The following is an 18,179-nucleotide window of genomic DNA, read 5'->3' as shown; positions in this document are numbered from 1 at the left end:
ACAAGTTTTAGATATAATTCAAGCTGGCCTTAAACTTGCATCTCCTGCCTCCGTCTCCTGGCCTTTTCCTCTTCAGCTCTTTTCCTTCTTTCTGCAGTACTGATGAGTGAACCAAGATTCCCCAAGGCTTCATGCAAACTAGGCACCCACAAGAGCAGGTGATCTCTGAGTTCCAGGCCAGCCTGATCTACAGAGCAAGTTCTTTTTTTTTTTTTTCCCCACTTTTATTTGTTTTCTGTTCATTAGTTTAAATTCTGGAAGGGTACAGCATCACACGGATTCTGTGTCCAATGGCCTTTGCAGGAAGGTTGCTTCGGAATTTGGCACGAACCATGCCACTGTTTCCATGAGCTCGAGTTACTTTCCCCCAGATCACTCTGGTTTTGTTTGGTTTGCCTCCAGGTGTCACCGTGTTGTTTTTTGCTTTATACACATAAGCACATCTCTTGCCCAAGTAAAATAAAGTTTCATCTCGGGCATCAGCATCTTCAATTTTAAAAAGAGCTGTGTGCTCTCGCTGGTTCCGGAGACCTCGCTTATAGCCAGCAAAAATGGCCTTGCATCACAGCCTTCCAGACATATTTGCCTTTTAGAAGTCCTGTTCCCAGCAGGCCTCCACAGGCGCCAAGATGGCGGAAAGAGCCAGAGCAAGTTCTAGGAGAGCCAGGACTACACAGAGAAACCCTTTCTCAAAAAGCAACAAAAAGCTAAGTGTGATGATACACATGGTCCCCAAACTTACTTTTAAGTAGTTTAGGATTTGTATGACCAGCATAGATAACAAAGAAGCCAGGTGTTCTACAGGCCTGTATTCCCAGCACTTGGGAATTGGAAGCAGGGGAATCTTCACAAGTTTGAAAAAGTTTCTGGCCAGCCACAATCACACAGATACTGTCACAAAAACAGATCCTAATCAGCACTTGAGAAGCAAAGACAGGCAGATGAATTTAAGGACAGCCTGGTCTACAGAGCAAGTTCTAGGACAACCAGGGCTACACAGAGAAACCCTGTCTCTCAACAACAACAACAAAAATCCTCATACATACTCACTTCAAATGATTAGATTACCTAGTACATTAGCAAAAATATACTATAAACATGTACTTTGCAGTACTCATTCATGATTCAGTTATTACATTCAGAGAAAGCAGTGGCAAGATAAATTAGCATAATCTTTTAAAAGCAATTCAAAGAGCCATAATAGACAAGTGAGTCCCTTTTGCCTCACAGTAGCACTCCTAGAAACTGCTTAAGAAAGAATCCTCCCTTAAAAGATAACTATAAGTACAACAATGTTTACTATAATCTTTAATTGTGATAAATTGTAAACCCAGTAAATGGTTAAGTTACTGATGTGTGAAACATTGTATAGCAACGCCACACAGACAAGAGTGTGACTTGGAAACATTTGATAACATATTAAGCGATAAAAGATACAATCTCTAGTATTTACTTAAGAACTATTAAACTACATATAAAAGTTGTTTTTCTTTAAAGGATAAAATGTACATTTTTCTGCTCTTGTATCAGCCAAGAGCAACAGGAAACAGATGGACCACTCAAAATGTGTAACTGAAGAGAAACAATGTACAAAGATAGGGAAACTGACAAGGAGTTGTGACCCACCCTAGGTCTGCAGGGAAGCTGCTATCAATCACCAGCCTGGGGGCCAGAGATCAGAAGTTACCAGAGCTTTATTAGCTCTAAGAGGAAGGATAAACAAGATCTTAGAGGAACACAACCAGAAAAGAAGAGACAAGAAAAAAAGAAAAATGAAAAGGAAAGAGAAAAGATTTAGAAGACAAACAAACCCAAGCATGTAGCCAAGGGCCTCAAGGGAACTAACTTAGGAAAGCAAGCTATCTAGAGTTTGAAAGCACAGGTAGCTAGGAAGCAGATAGTACAGACAAAAGGGGCAGGGAAGACTAATTCATGCTGAGGCTAGGGGAATGGCCCCAAATGAGTCTAAGCCAGGAATGATATTAATCAGAGATGTATATGAAAGGATTGGAGAGATAGCTCACTTTGTGCCAAGTCCTTGCTACAAAGCATGAAGACCTGAGTTTGTTCCCCAGAACTCATGTAAGAAGCTGGAAATGGTTTGGTAATACTTACCTTTAACCCTACTATTCAGAAGGTACAGGCAGGTAGGTCTACAGAGTGAGTTCCAGGACAGCCAGGGCTACACAGAAATTCACTGTCTTGGGAAGCAAAATCAAACACTGGGTGTGGTGATATACACTTGTAATGAAAGTCTAGTTTGAGGAGGCCTAGCTTCTGGCCAGCAGCCTAGCATAATCAGTGAGCACCAGGTTCCAGTGACACAGTGGACAGCACCTGAGAACCATACTAAAGGTTGTCTTCTGTCCTCCATATGCATGTTCACACACATGCAAACTCCCCCTCCCATACACACAAATAGATTTTTAAAACATTTTAAAAATATGTATGTTTTTAAATGGAGTTAGTCTATAGATTACCACCACAGACTATTAGCATAGATTTCTCTTTCCTAGCAAAACTTCATGCAGTCAACAGATAATTATGTGGTACCTATCCTGTACCAGGAACTGTGAGGCCCTGGGGATTGAAGAGGAAACAAAATTAGACTCTTTGCTCTGTGGCCTTTACATCCTGGTGGGGTTGGGCAGGCCATGCTTAAGTGGTGATAAGAGGACTAGAGGAAAGCAGAAGATAATTCTGTCCATTCTCCTACCTATGATAAAGTCCTTGATTTGAACCACATAATTCATTATGTGCCAAGCCCTCTGGGCAAACTAAGCCCTTGGTGTCTCTCACTTAAACTAAGATCATAATGTCCTTAATTGATCTTCCTGCATCCTCCAACTGTGCTATGAGGATCTCTAGAACAAATCATTTCAGTATCCTGCTTAAAACTCTCTAATGCTTCCTCATCTATAATGTTGAGTAACACCTAGCCTGCTTATCACCACCCCACCCATCTATCTTTTTGTTTGTTTGTTTGTTTGTTTTTGAGACAGGGCTTCTTTGTGTAGCCTTGGCTGTTGCCCCTGAAACTTGCTCTGTAGACTAGGCTGTCCTCGAACTCTGAGTTTTTAATCTCTTGGTTCCATCCTCTGTTTCTGCCTTCCTCATTCTCCTTTGCACTCCACTATCACCTGTAGTTTATTGAACATACCATGTTGCTCAATTTCTGCTGCATTCCACAGGCTGTGTTTCTACTCTTTTTCTTTTTGTACTATTTGGGCTTGAACCTGAGGTTTTGCGCATACGCATACCACTAGCCTTTTTGTTTTTAATCTCTTTTTTATTATGGATATGGGTATTTTGTCTATATGTATATATACTTACATGTCTGGTGCCATGTATCCCCTGGAACTGGAGTTACAGACAGTTATGAGCTGCCACATGGTTGCTGGAAATTAAACCTGGGTCCTCTAGTGGAATTTAGTTCTCTCCTTCTTCCATGTGAGTCCCAGAGTCAGGCTTGGTAGCAGGCACCTTTTCCAACTGAGCCATCTACCACCACTACCCTAAATCTTTTGTGTCAGGCTTCCCTTAGTTTCCCAGGCTGGCCTTGCACTCATAATCTTCCTGCCTCAAACACCCAAATAGCTATGATTACAGACCTGTGCCACAAGGACTGGCTTTCTTTCCAGTTATTTTTTCCCACACCCTCTGCTCTCACTAAGTTTGGCAATCCTGTGTTCATTTGTCTACAACTGTCAGTGTGGTCACTGACCTTTCCAGAGATAAGGATGTCTTCTGGCTCCTTCCTGTATATTTTATAGGTACCAGTGAAGGTATTATTCACACTATATAGTCTTATTTCTTAAACTTCAGGCAAGATTTTATTAATATAATACATAGATCAAGACAGCATATTTACTGGTCCGTATGTTTTCTCTTTTCTTTGGTGGAAGCACGTTTGGGAATGGAACCTGGGGCCTCATTCACACCACATACATCCTTTAATACCAAGCTACATCCCTGGCTCTGGGTAGCCTTCTTTTGTTACTCAGCCCAACCTAACTAAAATTGACAACTTGCACACATCCTTTTACCTAACACTCTATTGCTCAGATTGTAGTAGCTCATTGGGAAAATATGTTTTCTTACCTCATGCAAGGCCCCAGGTTCAATCCCCAACACTGGAGGTATGGGCTTATGTTTTGCATTTTTCTTGTTCTTTTTTGTTGTTGTTTTGTCTTTTTGAGACAGGGTTTCTCTGTGTAGCCCTGGCTGTCCTGAAACTCACTTTGTAGACCAGGCTGGCCTTGCTTTCATGGAAATCTGCTTGCCTCTGCCTCCAGAGTACTGAGAACAAAGGCATGAGCCACCACCACCACCCAGCCATTTTTTCTTGTTCTTAAAAACAAAAACTTTTTTAGCAGGGTGATTGTAGCGTACCCCTTTAATTACAGCACTCCAGAGGCAGAGAAAGGCAAACCTCTGTGAGTTGAGACTAGCCTGGTCTACAAAAGCTAGTTCCAGGAAAGCCTCCAAAGCCACAGAGAAACCCTTGAAAAAGAACCAATTTTTTTTTTTTTTGGGCTAGGTAGTGGTGGCACATGCCTTTAATCCCAGTACTTGGGAGGCAGAGGCAGGTGAATCTCTGTGAGTTTAGGCCAGCCTGGTCTACAAAACGAGTTCCAGACAGCCAAGACTGTTACACAGAGAAACCCTATCTTTGATTTTGTTTTAAGTATGCTAGGTTGTTAGGTTTTCTTGTCCTGTGAGCTGTAGCAATCTCCCAGTCTCTCTTCCCAGCACTGGGAATTACAAGTAAATTTCATTGTCTGACTTTTCTGCTTGAATTCTGGGGATTGAATTCAGGTCCCCATGCTTGGAAGGCTGGGAAAGCCATCTTCCCAGACCTCCCCCCCAAAAAATCCATATTTTTATAAATTAAAAATGGCTTATAAAAAAAATAAAGCTAGATGTGGAGGCAGAGGTAGGAGAACCACTGGAGGTTTGAGGTCATTATCTATACAAGGAGCTCCAGGCCAGCCTAGGATACAGAAACAGATCCTGTGTGTGTGTGGGGGCGGGGGGGCGGAGAATAGTTAAAAAAAAAAAAAAAAAACCCAGGTGTGGCATTGCCTGCCTGAATCATACCTGGTAAGCTGAGACAAAAGGATTATCACTAGCTCAGTGCTAGCCTGGGCTACATGAGTTCTAGGACATCCAGGCCCACAGAACAAGACCCTATATCAAATAAATAAATGAACAGAATTACAAGCTAGGTGTGGTAGTGGACACCTGTAAATTCAAAGCCAAGCTGGACTACACAGTGAGTGTACCAGGAGGTCCTTATAAGAAACAAACAAACAAAAAAAAAAAAAAAAAAAAAAAAAGAGTTGATGCTGAATGCATTTTTGTTTTGTGTTTTGTTTGTTTTTCGAGACAGGGTCTCTCTCTATTGCTTTGGAGCCTGTCCTAGACCAGGCTGGGCTGGAACTCACAGAGATCCACTGGCCTCTGCCTCCTGAGTGCTAGGACTAAAGGCTTGTGCCACCAGTGCCTGGGTGTTGTTTTACTTTTTAAAATGTATTTATTTAGCTTTTTCTTGCAGAGTCTCACTATGAAGCCCTGGCTAGCCTAGAATTCACTGTAAACCAAGCTTGCCTAGCATGTGTGAGACCCTGGGGTTTGAGCCTTAGTACTAAGACATGAATACAAGCATAACTTTAAAAAAACATCCTCAGCTGGGCAGTGGTATCTCACGCCTTTAATCCCAGCAACTCGGGAGGCAGATGCAGGCAAATCTCTGTGAGTTCTAGGCCAGCCTGGTCTATAAAGTGAGATCCAAAACAGCCAAGGCTACATTGAGAAGCCTTGTCTCAAGAAACAAAAACAAAAACCAACCAAACAAATAAACAAATCCTCTTTTACTACCATCTTCTCCAGCCTCCAAACAGGAATAAGTCCCATGAAGTTTGTTGTTCCATATAGATACAGATATAAATATAGATATTCTATATAGAGAGAAAGATTTGTTTATCCATTCATGCTAGGCCCCACTCACACTAGGGAATTGCTCTACCACTGAGTTATATCCCAAGACTAAAAAAAAATGTTTTTTGTTTACTCATTTTTCTTTTTTATATACATTTTTAATTTTTCATTCATTTTGCATATCAACCACAGTTTCCCCTCCCCTCTTTTCCCTCCCCCTCACCTGCCCCTAAATTACCCTCATCCTCTCCTAAGAAAGGGAAAGGCCTTCATGAGAAGTCAACAAAGCCTAGCACACTCAGTTGAGGCAGGACCAAGGCCCCCTACTCCCCAAATCAAGGCATCCCACCAAAGACCAGATCATTCTATGTAACCAAGGCAGCCTCAAATCTCAGACTTATCATGTATCGCAGGCTAGCCTCAGATTCTTAATTCTTTGCCTCAGCTTTCCAAACACTATGATTACAGACATACACCATCATGCTCAGTTCTTTCCACATATTTTAAAATGAGTCTGATTACATATTTATTTGCTTGTTTCTATTGTATATGAGGAGTGTGCCATGACACTCATGTGGGGGTCCAAAGACAACACTTCAAAGCCAGTTCTGTCCTTTCCATGTGAGTCCCAGGGATCAAACTCAGTTCTCCAGTTCTCAAGCTTGGCAGCAAGCTCCCATATCCCCTAAGCCATCTCAGTGACCATAGTTTGATCTCTCTTCCATACTCTCATTTTTGAAGATCGTATTTTTAAGAGTACGAACTATATTGTACGTACCTTTGCAGTTTAGCCTTAGTTGTAGCGACCGTACAGGCAGAGCAGGGCTATGGCTGTTGATCTGTCTGCTGGAAGGCATACCATAGCCTCAGAACTTGATACAAGACTGCAGTCTGAACATAGCCAGAATTCAAGCTGGGGAATGATGGGAAGGCACACTGAAAACCTCAGCTATTGCTCTGAAGGGCTTTTTGTTTTGTTTTAGCTTTTGTCATGATAGAGTTCAAGCCCAGGACTTTGTGCTCTGCCACTGAACTACACCCAGAAATCTAAAGCATTTGTCTCTACTCTTGGAAGTGATAGGGAAGGCATTCAAGACTTCTAAGTGGAAGAAGTTACTTGTTTTTACATTTATTTTCTCCCAGAGACAGAGCCATCGACAACCCAGTCACCTAATAGCTTTGTGCAGGATGCTAAGAGGAAACTCAGGACAATGAAACTGGAGACGGAATCAATAAGCTCCTGTGCTTTTCAAGAAGAGCTGGTTAGTGGGCTACTTCGTGGTGTACCAATGAGCTTACAGCCTGTGTTCATCCATGCATGGACACTTAGGGGCCTCCTCCATGCAAGGCTCAGGCTACATACTGGGAACAGGCTGCATGCTGGCTCAACTTGAGGCAAGGTGCAGAGTAGTACTTTGGCCAAAGGCAAATTCAAATGAGCCCTCTGGTTTCCAACTCCTGCCAGGTGGCTTTGGCTAACTTTCTCAAGCCCCACAAGTGTTCTATGATTGCTATTAACTCCACCCTCACAGGTTGCAGAGAGAATCCCTTAAAAGAAAAGGAAAGAAAAGAAAAGAAAAAAAAAAAAAAAAAAAAAAAAAAAAAAACAGGGACATTCAGAGCCTGCTAGGGAGCCCTGGCGGTGCCTTGGGGTAGAAACCCCAGTAAAAACCTTGAGCTGGATTTCTACAACATGGGCTAAAATGAAGAAGAGAGGTAAGCAGAAGGGGAAGTGAGGGCAAGGAAGAATTCCTTTTTAGTTTTGGTAAAGGTTTTTGGTTTATTTGTTTGGTCGTTGTTTTGTTTTTTAACCCTTTGTTTAACCCTCTTGGTTACTGTGAAGTTTTGAGAACTTCCTCTACATGTGTGAGTTGTTTGTTTTTTGGTTTGGGTTTTGTTTTTGAGTTTTTTGTTTGTTTGTTGTTGTTTTGGGGTCATTTTTGTTTGTTTTTGTTTATTTGTTTGTTTGGTTTTTGTTTTTTTGAGACAGAGTTTCTCTGTGTAGCATTATAGAACAGGCTGGCCTTGAACTCACAGAGATTTGCCTGCCTCTGGCTCCTGAGTGCTGGGATTAAAGGTGTGCACCACCACTGCCTGGTCTTGATTTTTCTTTTTTTGAGACAGTTTCTCTGTGTAATAGCCTTGGCTGTCCTAGAACTCTCTCTGTAGACCAGGCGAGCCTGGTCATAGAGATCAGCCTGCTTCTGCCTCTGGAGTGCTGGAATTAAGTGTGTGTACCACAACCACCAGGCTCACTACACCCGGCTCTATTTTTTTTTAAATAATGAATTTAATTTATTTTATGTGCATCGGTGTGAGGATGTCAGATCCCCTGGAATTGGAGTTACAGGCAGTTAAGCGCTGCCATGTGAGTTCTGGGAATTGAACCAAGATCCTGTGGTGGAACAGACAGTGCTCTTAACCACTGAGCCATCTTTCCAGCCGTGGCTCTGTATTTTTTTAAGTGCTTTGTGTATTCACACTGTTAGGCCCAGACTGGAAGAACTATCATCTTCTCCTTCTTCAGCAGCGATGTTCAGGGCACTTTGGCTAACATGGCAGCTCTGGCGGAGCTGTAAGGACTCAGTGTTTTCCAAGGCCACCAACTCCCTCCATCAGAAGACACAGCTTTCCCTCTCAGGCAGTTTATCTGGCTCCTGCAGGAAATAAGAAATCATGTCAACAATGATGGTGATGATCTTGTCTGGGGTAGTGGGCAGGTTCAGCAGCAGCCCCAAGACTCCAGAGAGGACAAACAGGGTCAACTGGCCCTAGAGGCCCCTGTTGCAAACTTAGCCACAGTCCACACAGCTTCTTTCTGAATTCTGCATTCTTTAGTAGGGTTACCAACAGAGGCAGCAGGTTACATAGAATCAGTTGTTGGATGTGGTGGTGTTTGGGCCCAGGGGCCATGATGCTCATGGCACAGGCCCCCTCTTTCTGGATAGAAGACTTGGTGTTTCATGAGCTGGCTCAGTACCTCAGCATACCAGCATCCATGGCCTTCTGAGTCTCTTGATCTGTCTCTGACGATGTTGCCCATAGTGCAGAGAAAAGGGGTCAAGACATTGAGTTCCAAGCTGGTCAGGAGCTCTAAGAGTCTGAGCAAGACCCCAGTGGCCACCACATGACCCCTCTGTGAGGTAGGATAGGGCCCAGCAGGTGTCTGAGAGGATTTCACTATCATGATGTCGAAGGAGCTGAGGAAGTCAGGCAGCATCTTCCTCACCACCTCCTCCCAAGGGTAAGGATTCATGTTTTGGCTTGGATTGGACATGATGTTCTGAAGAAATGTGATTGGTATGTTGGTCAAAATAAAGTCGAGCAGGCACAGGATAACATTATTTGTAATGAGTCTTTCTCTGTACTGCTAGCTCCCAAATAACGACACAGAGACTTATTAATTAAGAAAACTTGGCCTTAGCTTAAGCTTATCCCACTAACTCTTATAGCAAAAATCAACCCGATTGTATTAATCTATGATTGCCTCATGGCTTTTTCCCTTTCTTTCATTGTATATGTCCATCTCCCTCCATGTCTTCTTGGTGTCTCTCTGTGCCTTGATTTTCTCCTCCTACTTCCCTCCTGCCTAGCTATTATCACACAATACATTTTTACAAAATGTACAAATAACCCACAGCAATGCTAGAAATGATATTGTCTTTGAGTTCTGGGCTGTCACCAGCTATATCACCAAGGGCTCACACATGGTCAGATGTGAAGACTGGAGTTCAGTCGAGGGCTGGATGACATCCCCTTTTGCAACAACTCTGGTATGTTATGTGTATTTTTTTCCCACCAGCGTGGTCCCAGAGCAGCATCAGTCCCAAAATAACACAGACACTCTATTAGTTATAAAGCTGTTTGATGGGAGATGTCATTCTGTATATGTTTCTCATACTGGTTATGAATAAAGCACTGTTGGCCAATAGGAAAGCAATATAGGTGGGACTAGGAGACAAGGAGGAAAGAGGAAGTAGAAAGGAGGAGTCAAGATGGAGAGTCTGGAGAGAACAGAATGCCAGCCGGCTCCCCGGTAAGAGAAGACCACGTGAAAATACATAGATCAGCAGAAATGGGTTAATACTTAAGACAGAGCTAGCCAATAAGAAACAAGTAACTGGCCAACAGCATAATATCAAATACAGAGTCTCTGTGCATTATTCGGGGCAGGCGTGGCAGCGGGACAAGACTGGCGGCGGGAGGAAAAACCTTACTCCTTACAGCTGTTGGCTAATGGCTACAGCCTTTTATTGTCTAGCTCTGTCTTACTTATCAACTCATTTCTACTAATCTAAGTATTTTTACATAGTCTTATCTTACCAAGAACGCCAGACTCACACATCCTCTCCTGAGATCACACCCTGTCCTAGGTTTCCCAGAATCTTCCACCTCTCCTAGTCCCACCTATCTTTCTTCCCTATTGGTCAACAGTGATTTATTCAATAACCAATAAGAGAAACAGATTTACAGAATGACATCTCCCATCACTGGTCTGCTCTAAAGTTCCTGGGGCATTGTTGATGAAAGCCCAGGCTGCCTGCCTGGAACTGTAAGTTGGGGAGAGCTGCTGCCTTCAAGAACTCAACCAGCTTGAGAATGAACCCTGCCTCAATGATCAATTTTTGAGGAGGGTTCCTTTCCTAAGATAGCATTTGCCTGGCAGTCTGGAGGCCACAGGATTGGATCTGAGCTAGTCATACCTTTGGTTATGTCTTCCAGAGTGAGTTTCTCTTGAGAAAGCCAGTCATTGGGAAATAGGCTGATATTTCTTCTCTTTAAGGCCTCTTCATCTTTCTTAGTGTAAGGAGCAGGTAACCAGACAGGCAGAAGCCTGGCTGGAAGGAGATTAGGAAAGTGAATATAGGTTTATTACCCAACTGCTAGAGATAAGAATGAAGGAGAGTATGCATGTGTGGCAGAATGTGATAAGCAAGGTATTTAGGGACCAGCTCAGGCATGAGATGCAGAGCCCACCATGACTGTCTGAAGGACATGTCCTGGAACTCTATTCTGCCTGAGGAACCAGTCCACTAAGCTGAGAGCTGCCCAATCTGGTAACAGACACCAGAGACCTCAGTGGACTCGATGCTTGAATCCAGAGGAATCTTGAGGCGTCTTGAGCCATGGCCCTATGCCCGACAGGTACCCCTGTTGTGAGTCTAGTGGCTATGGTCCCTAGGACTTTGCTTCTGCTTGTGTGTATTGTTTTGATATAAGTGTAAAGTAAAATATATACTCAAAACCAACTTGCTGAGTCTATCATCATTCCTCCCAGGTTAAAACCTGGTAAGTGCTCATGACACTTAACCATTCCGAGTCCAGGCCAGCAGCAATCCTCTATTGTCTCCTCATAGACACATCTGTGCCTTGGCACTTACATTTTCTCAGCCTTTCTTTGGGAACTTCTAAGATAGGCATGGAAGAAAGAACCTACCTACAGAGAGCTGCCCTGGTTGGTCTTCTTTTTTGTTTTGTTTTGTTTTTTGTTTTTGTTTTTTTGTTGTTTTCAAGACAGGGTTTCTCTGTGTAGCTTTGGAGGCTGTCCTAGAACTTGCTCTGTAGACCAGGCTGCCCTCAATTCACAGGGATCTGCTTGCCTCTGCCTCCGGAATGCTGAGACTAAAGGGGTGTACCACCAACGCCCAGCTCTGGTTGGTCTGTTTAAGGCAGGGTTTCTGGTGCCTATGCTGGCCTTTAGTTCTTGATCATCCTGCCTCTATCTCCCAAAAGCTGGGATTTACAGGTATGAAACACTAGGTCTGAATTTATTTATTTATTTTTGTTTTATTTAGTGTACCTTGGAATTTTACCTGCATGTATGTCTGTATGAAGGTATCAGATCCCCTGATACAGCTGTGAGCTGCCATGTGGGTGCTGGGAATTAAACCTGGGTCCTTTGGAAGAGTAGTCAATGCTCTTAACCATTGAGCCATCTCTCCAGTCCCTTGTTTGTGTGCTTGTTTTTTTTAAAAACAGCCCCACTCTGTAGTCCATGCTGGCCTGCAACTTGGGGCAATTCTTCAGCCTCAACCTCCCAAGTACAAGGAAGAGTCTTTGACAGGGCTTCTTTCTATAACAGCCTGGCTGTCTTGGAACTCAGTTTATTGTAGACCAGGCTGGCCTCGAAACTCACAGAGATCCACCAGTTTCTGCCTCCCAATTGTTGGGATTAAAGGAGGGCACCACCACTGCCCGGATCAAGGAAGAGTCTTAAAGACTGACAAGGAAGATAGAGCAGAGTGGAAGACACTAAAGACCCATTGCTGGGGTCTGCTCTCTCCCATGACTGTGCTAAGAGGAGGGGATGGATCTGAGGTGAAGAGGGAGGCCCTCCATCACTTGGAAAGTTACTTCCCAGCTGGGTGATGTTTAATCCCAACACTGGGGAAGCAGAAGAAGATGGATCTCTGTGATTTCGAGGCTAGCCTGGTCTACAGAGTGAGTTCCAGGAGAGCCAGCTGTTATACAAAGAAACCCTGACCCCCCCCCAAAAAAAAAAGAGGAAGGAAGGAAGAAAGTCACTTCCATTGTGAGCCACTAGAAGAGTAGATGTAGGTGTAGATGTATGTGGTGATATATTATGATTTATTAAAGCTTGCCTGAAGATCACAAAAGCAAAGCAGCCAGCCACTAGCTGTTACCTCTAGGTCAAGCTGAAATCCCAGACTGCTATGCTCTCCTCAGCGTAGCTGGAGAATCCTGAGACTCAGTGTCTTCCTATCCTCAGTGTGGCTGGAAAATGAATGCCAGCTCTGAGACCCTGCTCCTGTCTTACATACCTCCCTAATGCTGGGATTAAAGGCATGTGATCCCAGGTGCTGAGATCATCTTTGTGTGAGCTGTTTGTCTTTGGGACTGGATCAATTTTGTGTAGTCAGTGTGGCCTTGAACTAACAGAGATCTGTCTACCTCTTAATCCTAAATCCTAGGATTAAGGGTGTGTGTCTGGCTTTGATGGCTTATGGCTGACTTTGCTTTCTGAATGCTAGGTGCAGCTTTAATAAATCATAAATAATATTTCACCACAGATGTGGAGTCTAAAGTAATGTCACCAATGAGGGAAGGAAGGTGGGCAAGCTGTGACAACATTTCAAAGAAAAGAAAGAAGAGGGTAAGAGAGTGAGACATTATTCAGGGCCAAGGGGCTGAGGTGGACAGCATTGTGGCAGGTTGGGTACATTTTTCTAATGGTTCTAGGAGCTATAGAGGCAAAAAGCATACCCCAAAGGGGGTCAGATTTATAGACTGGTCAGTGGCAAAGGCAGGAGGAAAGAAGGTGTTGGCGGTTTCATTTGATTTGCCTTTTTAGCTGACTGGCTATAAAGACTAAGGTCACTGAGGGACACTATCGTGTCAGAGAGGGCCAAGTATGGCAGGGAAGAAAGAGCAAGAAAGGCAAGGCAGTAAACATCACAGACTGCAAAATGAAGGGGAAAGTAAGACATTAACCAGGGAGAATTCCAAAGTCAAGTGAGGTGTATCTTTATTTCTAAAGGTCAAGAAAGCTGTGTGTGTGTGTGTGTGTGTGTGTGTGTGTGTGTGTGTGTGTGTGTGTGTGTGTAGGCAGGAACTATAGATGCTGGCCTGTAGAAAAGGTCCTAGGAAAGTTAGGCGGGTAGAGAGTAGCTCCTTCGGATCAGGATGTTCCATAACGCTTTGTTGTCCTCAGAGGAAACTGGGACACTGAGAAGTTCAATCAGTTGTTCAGGAGCACACTGCCAATCAATGGCCGGTCAAGGGCTGAACCCAGGTTATGTGACTACAAAGCCCCAGTGCTGCCTACTCCCCTGTTCCAGAACAGCAGCACCAGTGGGGGGGGGGGGGGAGGGGGTAGAAGACACGCCTGTACTTATGATTAGGCTTTATCGTTGAGAGTTATTCTCCTTCCCACTCACATACGGGCTTGTAAAGGTTGTGTGACTGAAAAAGCCTCACTAATGGTGTGACTGGGACATACATGGGGCCACTGGCAGTCAGTCTAAGATCTAACTCTAATGCACAAACTGACTTAGTGGAGCCCATTCTATATGGAGAGAGATACCTTGCTCAGCCTAGGCACAGGGGTGTGGGGTGGGGAGGAGCCTTGGTCCTGCCTCAATGAGATGATGGGACAGACTTAGTAGACTTCCTAGGGGAGGCCTTACCCTCTCTGAGGAGGGGTGGGAGTGATGGGAGAGGAAGGAGAGGAGGGAGGGGGAACTGGGATTAGATTGTAAAAAACAAATTAATAATAATTTTTTAAAAAAGGAAAAGTCTCCCTTTACACAGAAGAATCCTCAAGTGAAAGATCCAGGCTGACCCTTCTGAAGTTAGACAACAAACAGGACCTGGCCAAGAAAGTCCCAAGGTCAGATTCAAAACAACTGTGTGGGTCCATTGATTCCAGCCTTCTGCCTAACTGGTTACTTCATGAGTCAGTTATCCCCCCTTAACTCAGGAGAGTGTAAAGGAGAAGTTAGTGTGTATTGACAAGTTTATGATAATTATGCAAATATTAGAACTTTCTCTTCTTTCCACCCTTCCTTTCTTATATCATTTCTTTTTCAGGGTTTCATCAAGCCCAGGCTGGCCTTACACTTCCCTTTAGCCAAGGATGACCCTGAACCCCGGATCCTACTGCCTCCACCTCCCAAGTACTGGGAGGTGTGTGTTCACACAAGGCTTTTCTGTTGACTTCAAAACATCCACCTACAGAACAGACCTCATCTATTTTGCCACATTTTCATGTGCAGAGAAAACCCACACCAAACAACCATAGGGCAAAGAAAACTGCAAGGTCATGGTCAGGTCACAGGCTAAGGCCAGAAAGGCAAAAAAACTTGGAACTTTGGTGAACAAATTGGGCAAATAGGTCCCAAGGTCCAGAACACAGGAGCAGGAGGTGGGGATGGGGTTACTATTCCTATGTTCAAGCTCTAGAGGTCACAACAGTTGAGACCATGTCAGGGTACAAAGGCATCTAGTAGACCACAAAAGGCCTGAAAAAAGCATGGCTAAACAAAAAGGAAGAAACCACCTGATCCAGCTTGCCAATTAACCCCTATACGCCCAGCCCACCCTTCTCAGGAAAATCCCATTCATCACAACACACATCATTTGCTGTGTAGATATATGAAATGAGCCACATATGTCATTGGAACCCCCCTTTTGGGGGGCTGGGGTTGAGAGGTGGGTGGAGCAGGGTCAACTATGCAGCCCTTGCTAAGTCCCAAATTTGTGGCAATCATTTTGCCTTAACTGCTGGGATTATAGCTGTAAGCTACCACACCTGCCTTAGGCTGTAATTTAAAATGTTCTAGTAGTTGCCAGTGAGATGGCTGAGCAGGTTAAGGCACTTGCCATGCCACCAACTGAGTTCTATCCCTGAGATACACATAGTGGAAAGTAAGAACCAATTCCCACAAACTGTCCTCTGACCTTCACACACACATACACTGGGGCATATAGTGTGTGTGTGTGTGTGTGTGTGTGTGTGCAAATAAATAAATAAATAAATAAATGTAATAAGTATGTTAATGAAAAACAATCTCCTAGTAGCCACATTTAAAAATATAATTAGGTCTAGGTGTGGTGGCACACACCTTTGATCCCTTAGGAGGCATAGGCTGGCAGACCTCTGAGATTGAGGCCAGCCTGGTCTATACATTGGAGTTCCAGGACAGTCAGGGCTACAGAAAGAAACCTTGTCTCAAAAAACAACAAAAATGGCCTTGAAATTGTTCCACCTTTTACTGAAGTTACAAGAATATGCAACCACATCCAGTTTACACTTTGCTGGGGATTGAACCCAGGACTTTGTACATGCTAGGCAAGGACACTATCAACTGACCTACATACACAGCTCCTAAAAAAAATTCTAGTTTTGGTTTTTCGAGACAGGGTTTCTCTGTACATCCTAGAATGTCCTGAAATGCACAGTAGAGAATCCCCCTGCCTCTGCCTCTGGAATGCTGGGATTAAAGGAGAATGCCACCTTCGCCACAGCTATCACCACCACCTTATAAGTATTTCTTTGGAAATGCCTGACTCCCTGGTATAGTGCTTATTCTCTTTTCAGGTTAGGTAAGGCCTAAAGCCTTCATTCATTTCCTTATTGGTTGACTGATTGGTTGGTTAGTTGGCCAAGTTTCAGATGGTCCTGGCTGCCTTGAACTCAATATGTAGTCTAGGATGATCTTGAACCTCTAATCCTCTGTTTCTACCTCTCAAGTGCTTGCAATTACCATACCCAGTGTGTGTGATGCTAGGGACAGCATTCATGGTATTCTAAGTTACACACTCAGCTCAGGACCTTATTTTGAACAAAGGAGATTAAAGTTCTATCTCATAAGGAATACATAATAACACAGGGACACAAGTATAATGTTGCTCATCCAGAATCCCAGCACTTAGAAGGGTGGAGGCATATGGATCAAGAATTCAAAGCCAGGCTCCAATTCACAGTGTCTCCAAGAGCAGCCTGGGTTATATGAGGTACTATCTGAAAACATACAATCAAAACAAAAACCACACATAGGGCCAGGAGTGTGGTATCTACCTGGAATCTCAGCACTAGGAGGCTGAGGCAAGAAGGTTGCAAGTCGAAGGCTAGCATGGGCTGGGTAATAACATCCAGTCTCAAAAAACTAATTTTAATCCATAAAAGAAATATTAAAATATTGGCATAGAACTAGTTAAAAGGATGATGACAAGTTTCTATGACTCTTGAATTATATCCAGAGAATATGCAGCAGTTTGACATCCTTCTAAGTGGGTACCATTCTGATAACTATCTTTATGGAGTGTCAAGCATATTCTAGTGAATTTCAATCACTACCACATTTAATATTCACTTACAAAAAGTGAAATTACTGGGGTGGGACTGTAACTCGATGACAGAGTACTTGTTTATTAGGTCTTCAAGTTCCAGTACACCCTTCCCCGACAAAGGTGGAAGGGAATACTAGAAACCATAGCCTCTGTTTATAGGTGAGGAAATGGAGTTATGACACAAGGGCACATGGAGGTAAGGAACTTGTCCAGAGTTACACATCTGTAAGGTTAGAGCAGCTTGACCCCAGAACTGGATACATTAACCTCTACAACATATCCTGGGACTGTCCTCAGTTGAATATGTCTGGATTATAAGGATTACAGGGTAAAGTATCTCCAAGGAATGTTAGCAGTCAAACCAATGAACAAGGCAGGACCAAAGACAGTTTTAGCATCTTTGAAGACAAGTGCACGGTAGCCTTTTGGTGTGTGTGTGTGTGTGTGTGTGTGTGTGTGTGTGTGTGTGTGTGTGTGATTGCTAAGATCGTCTCCTTGAAAATGGTTGCATTTAAAGATTCATAATCAGGCTTACCAGACACATGTTCAGCAGTGACCCAAAGAAACAACAACTAATTTCCATATTTTTGAGACAGGGTTTCTCTGTATTGTTTTGGAGCCTGTCCTGGAACTCTCTCTGTAGACCAGGCTGGGCTCATACTCATAGAGATCCCAGTGCAGGGATTAAAGGCGATTGCCACTGCCCGGCCTCCATAAGATCTCTAAAGCTACCTGGAGGAGCATCAGGAGCCAGTCCTCTGCTGCTAGATCCAAGGGCTCAAGAGGAGGGAGGGTGAAGAAAAGAGGAAAGGGTGGGGGAGAAAGGCCGCTCATCAGAGGAGGACCAAGCAACAGCTAAATGGAGCAGAAAGGCTGGAGTGCTCCTTATTCCTGGGCTCTTCTCTACCCACAGTGCTTCCTCACTCACAGTGAGACTCTCTCTAAGAACTCAGGATCCTTTCTTCATCAAGCGGTATGTAAGTAGGAAATCAGTGTGTCCCTGACCCTCCCACTACCACACAGATACACAGGCTAATCCAGAAAGCATTTGCTGCCTTCTGCCAGCTGCCTATGCAGCTGTCAGGGACTTTTTAAAGAAAGCTCTTCAAAAATCTTCCAGGGAGATTTGACAGACTCCAGTAATCCCTTGGCATAGAAAATGGCTCTGATTTGAGGGAATGAACTGTCTTGCTGACACCCCATGCTAGACAAAATTGCTTTTCTATCATCTCTGATTTCACAGCCACGATGTCAGTAAGTAGAAAGTTCTGTTTCTTGTGGTGTTATCTTGTTTGTAAAGACTCTCCAGGCAATGTGATGTCTCTGTCAATCCTAAGAGTTTATATATTATCTTTCTGGAGTCTTTGATGGAGTTGAAGACAGATAGTTATGGTTATGGTTTTCTGTAAGTTACATATAAAACTTTA

The 18,179-nt window shown here is 43.7% G+C and overlaps 1 pseudogene; it reads right to left on the bottom strand.

Moving 5' to 3' along the window:
* Positions 1-8,555: 8,555 nt before the first annotated feature.
* Positions 8,556-17,296, bottom strand: LOC127238124 (importin subunit alpha-8-like; annotated as a pseudogene).
* Between the last annotated feature and the right edge of the window lie 883 nt (positions 17,297-18,179).

Source organism: Phodopus roborovskii, unplaced genomic scaffold (assembly GCF_943737965.1).
Source record: "Phodopus roborovskii unplaced genomic scaffold, PHOROB, whole genome shotgun sequence".
Lineage (NCBI taxonomy): Eukaryota > Metazoa > Chordata > Mammalia > Rodentia > Cricetidae > Phodopus > Phodopus roborovskii.
The sequence above is the reverse complement of the archived record's forward strand: the minus strand, read 5'-3'. Positions and strand labels throughout refer to the sequence as shown.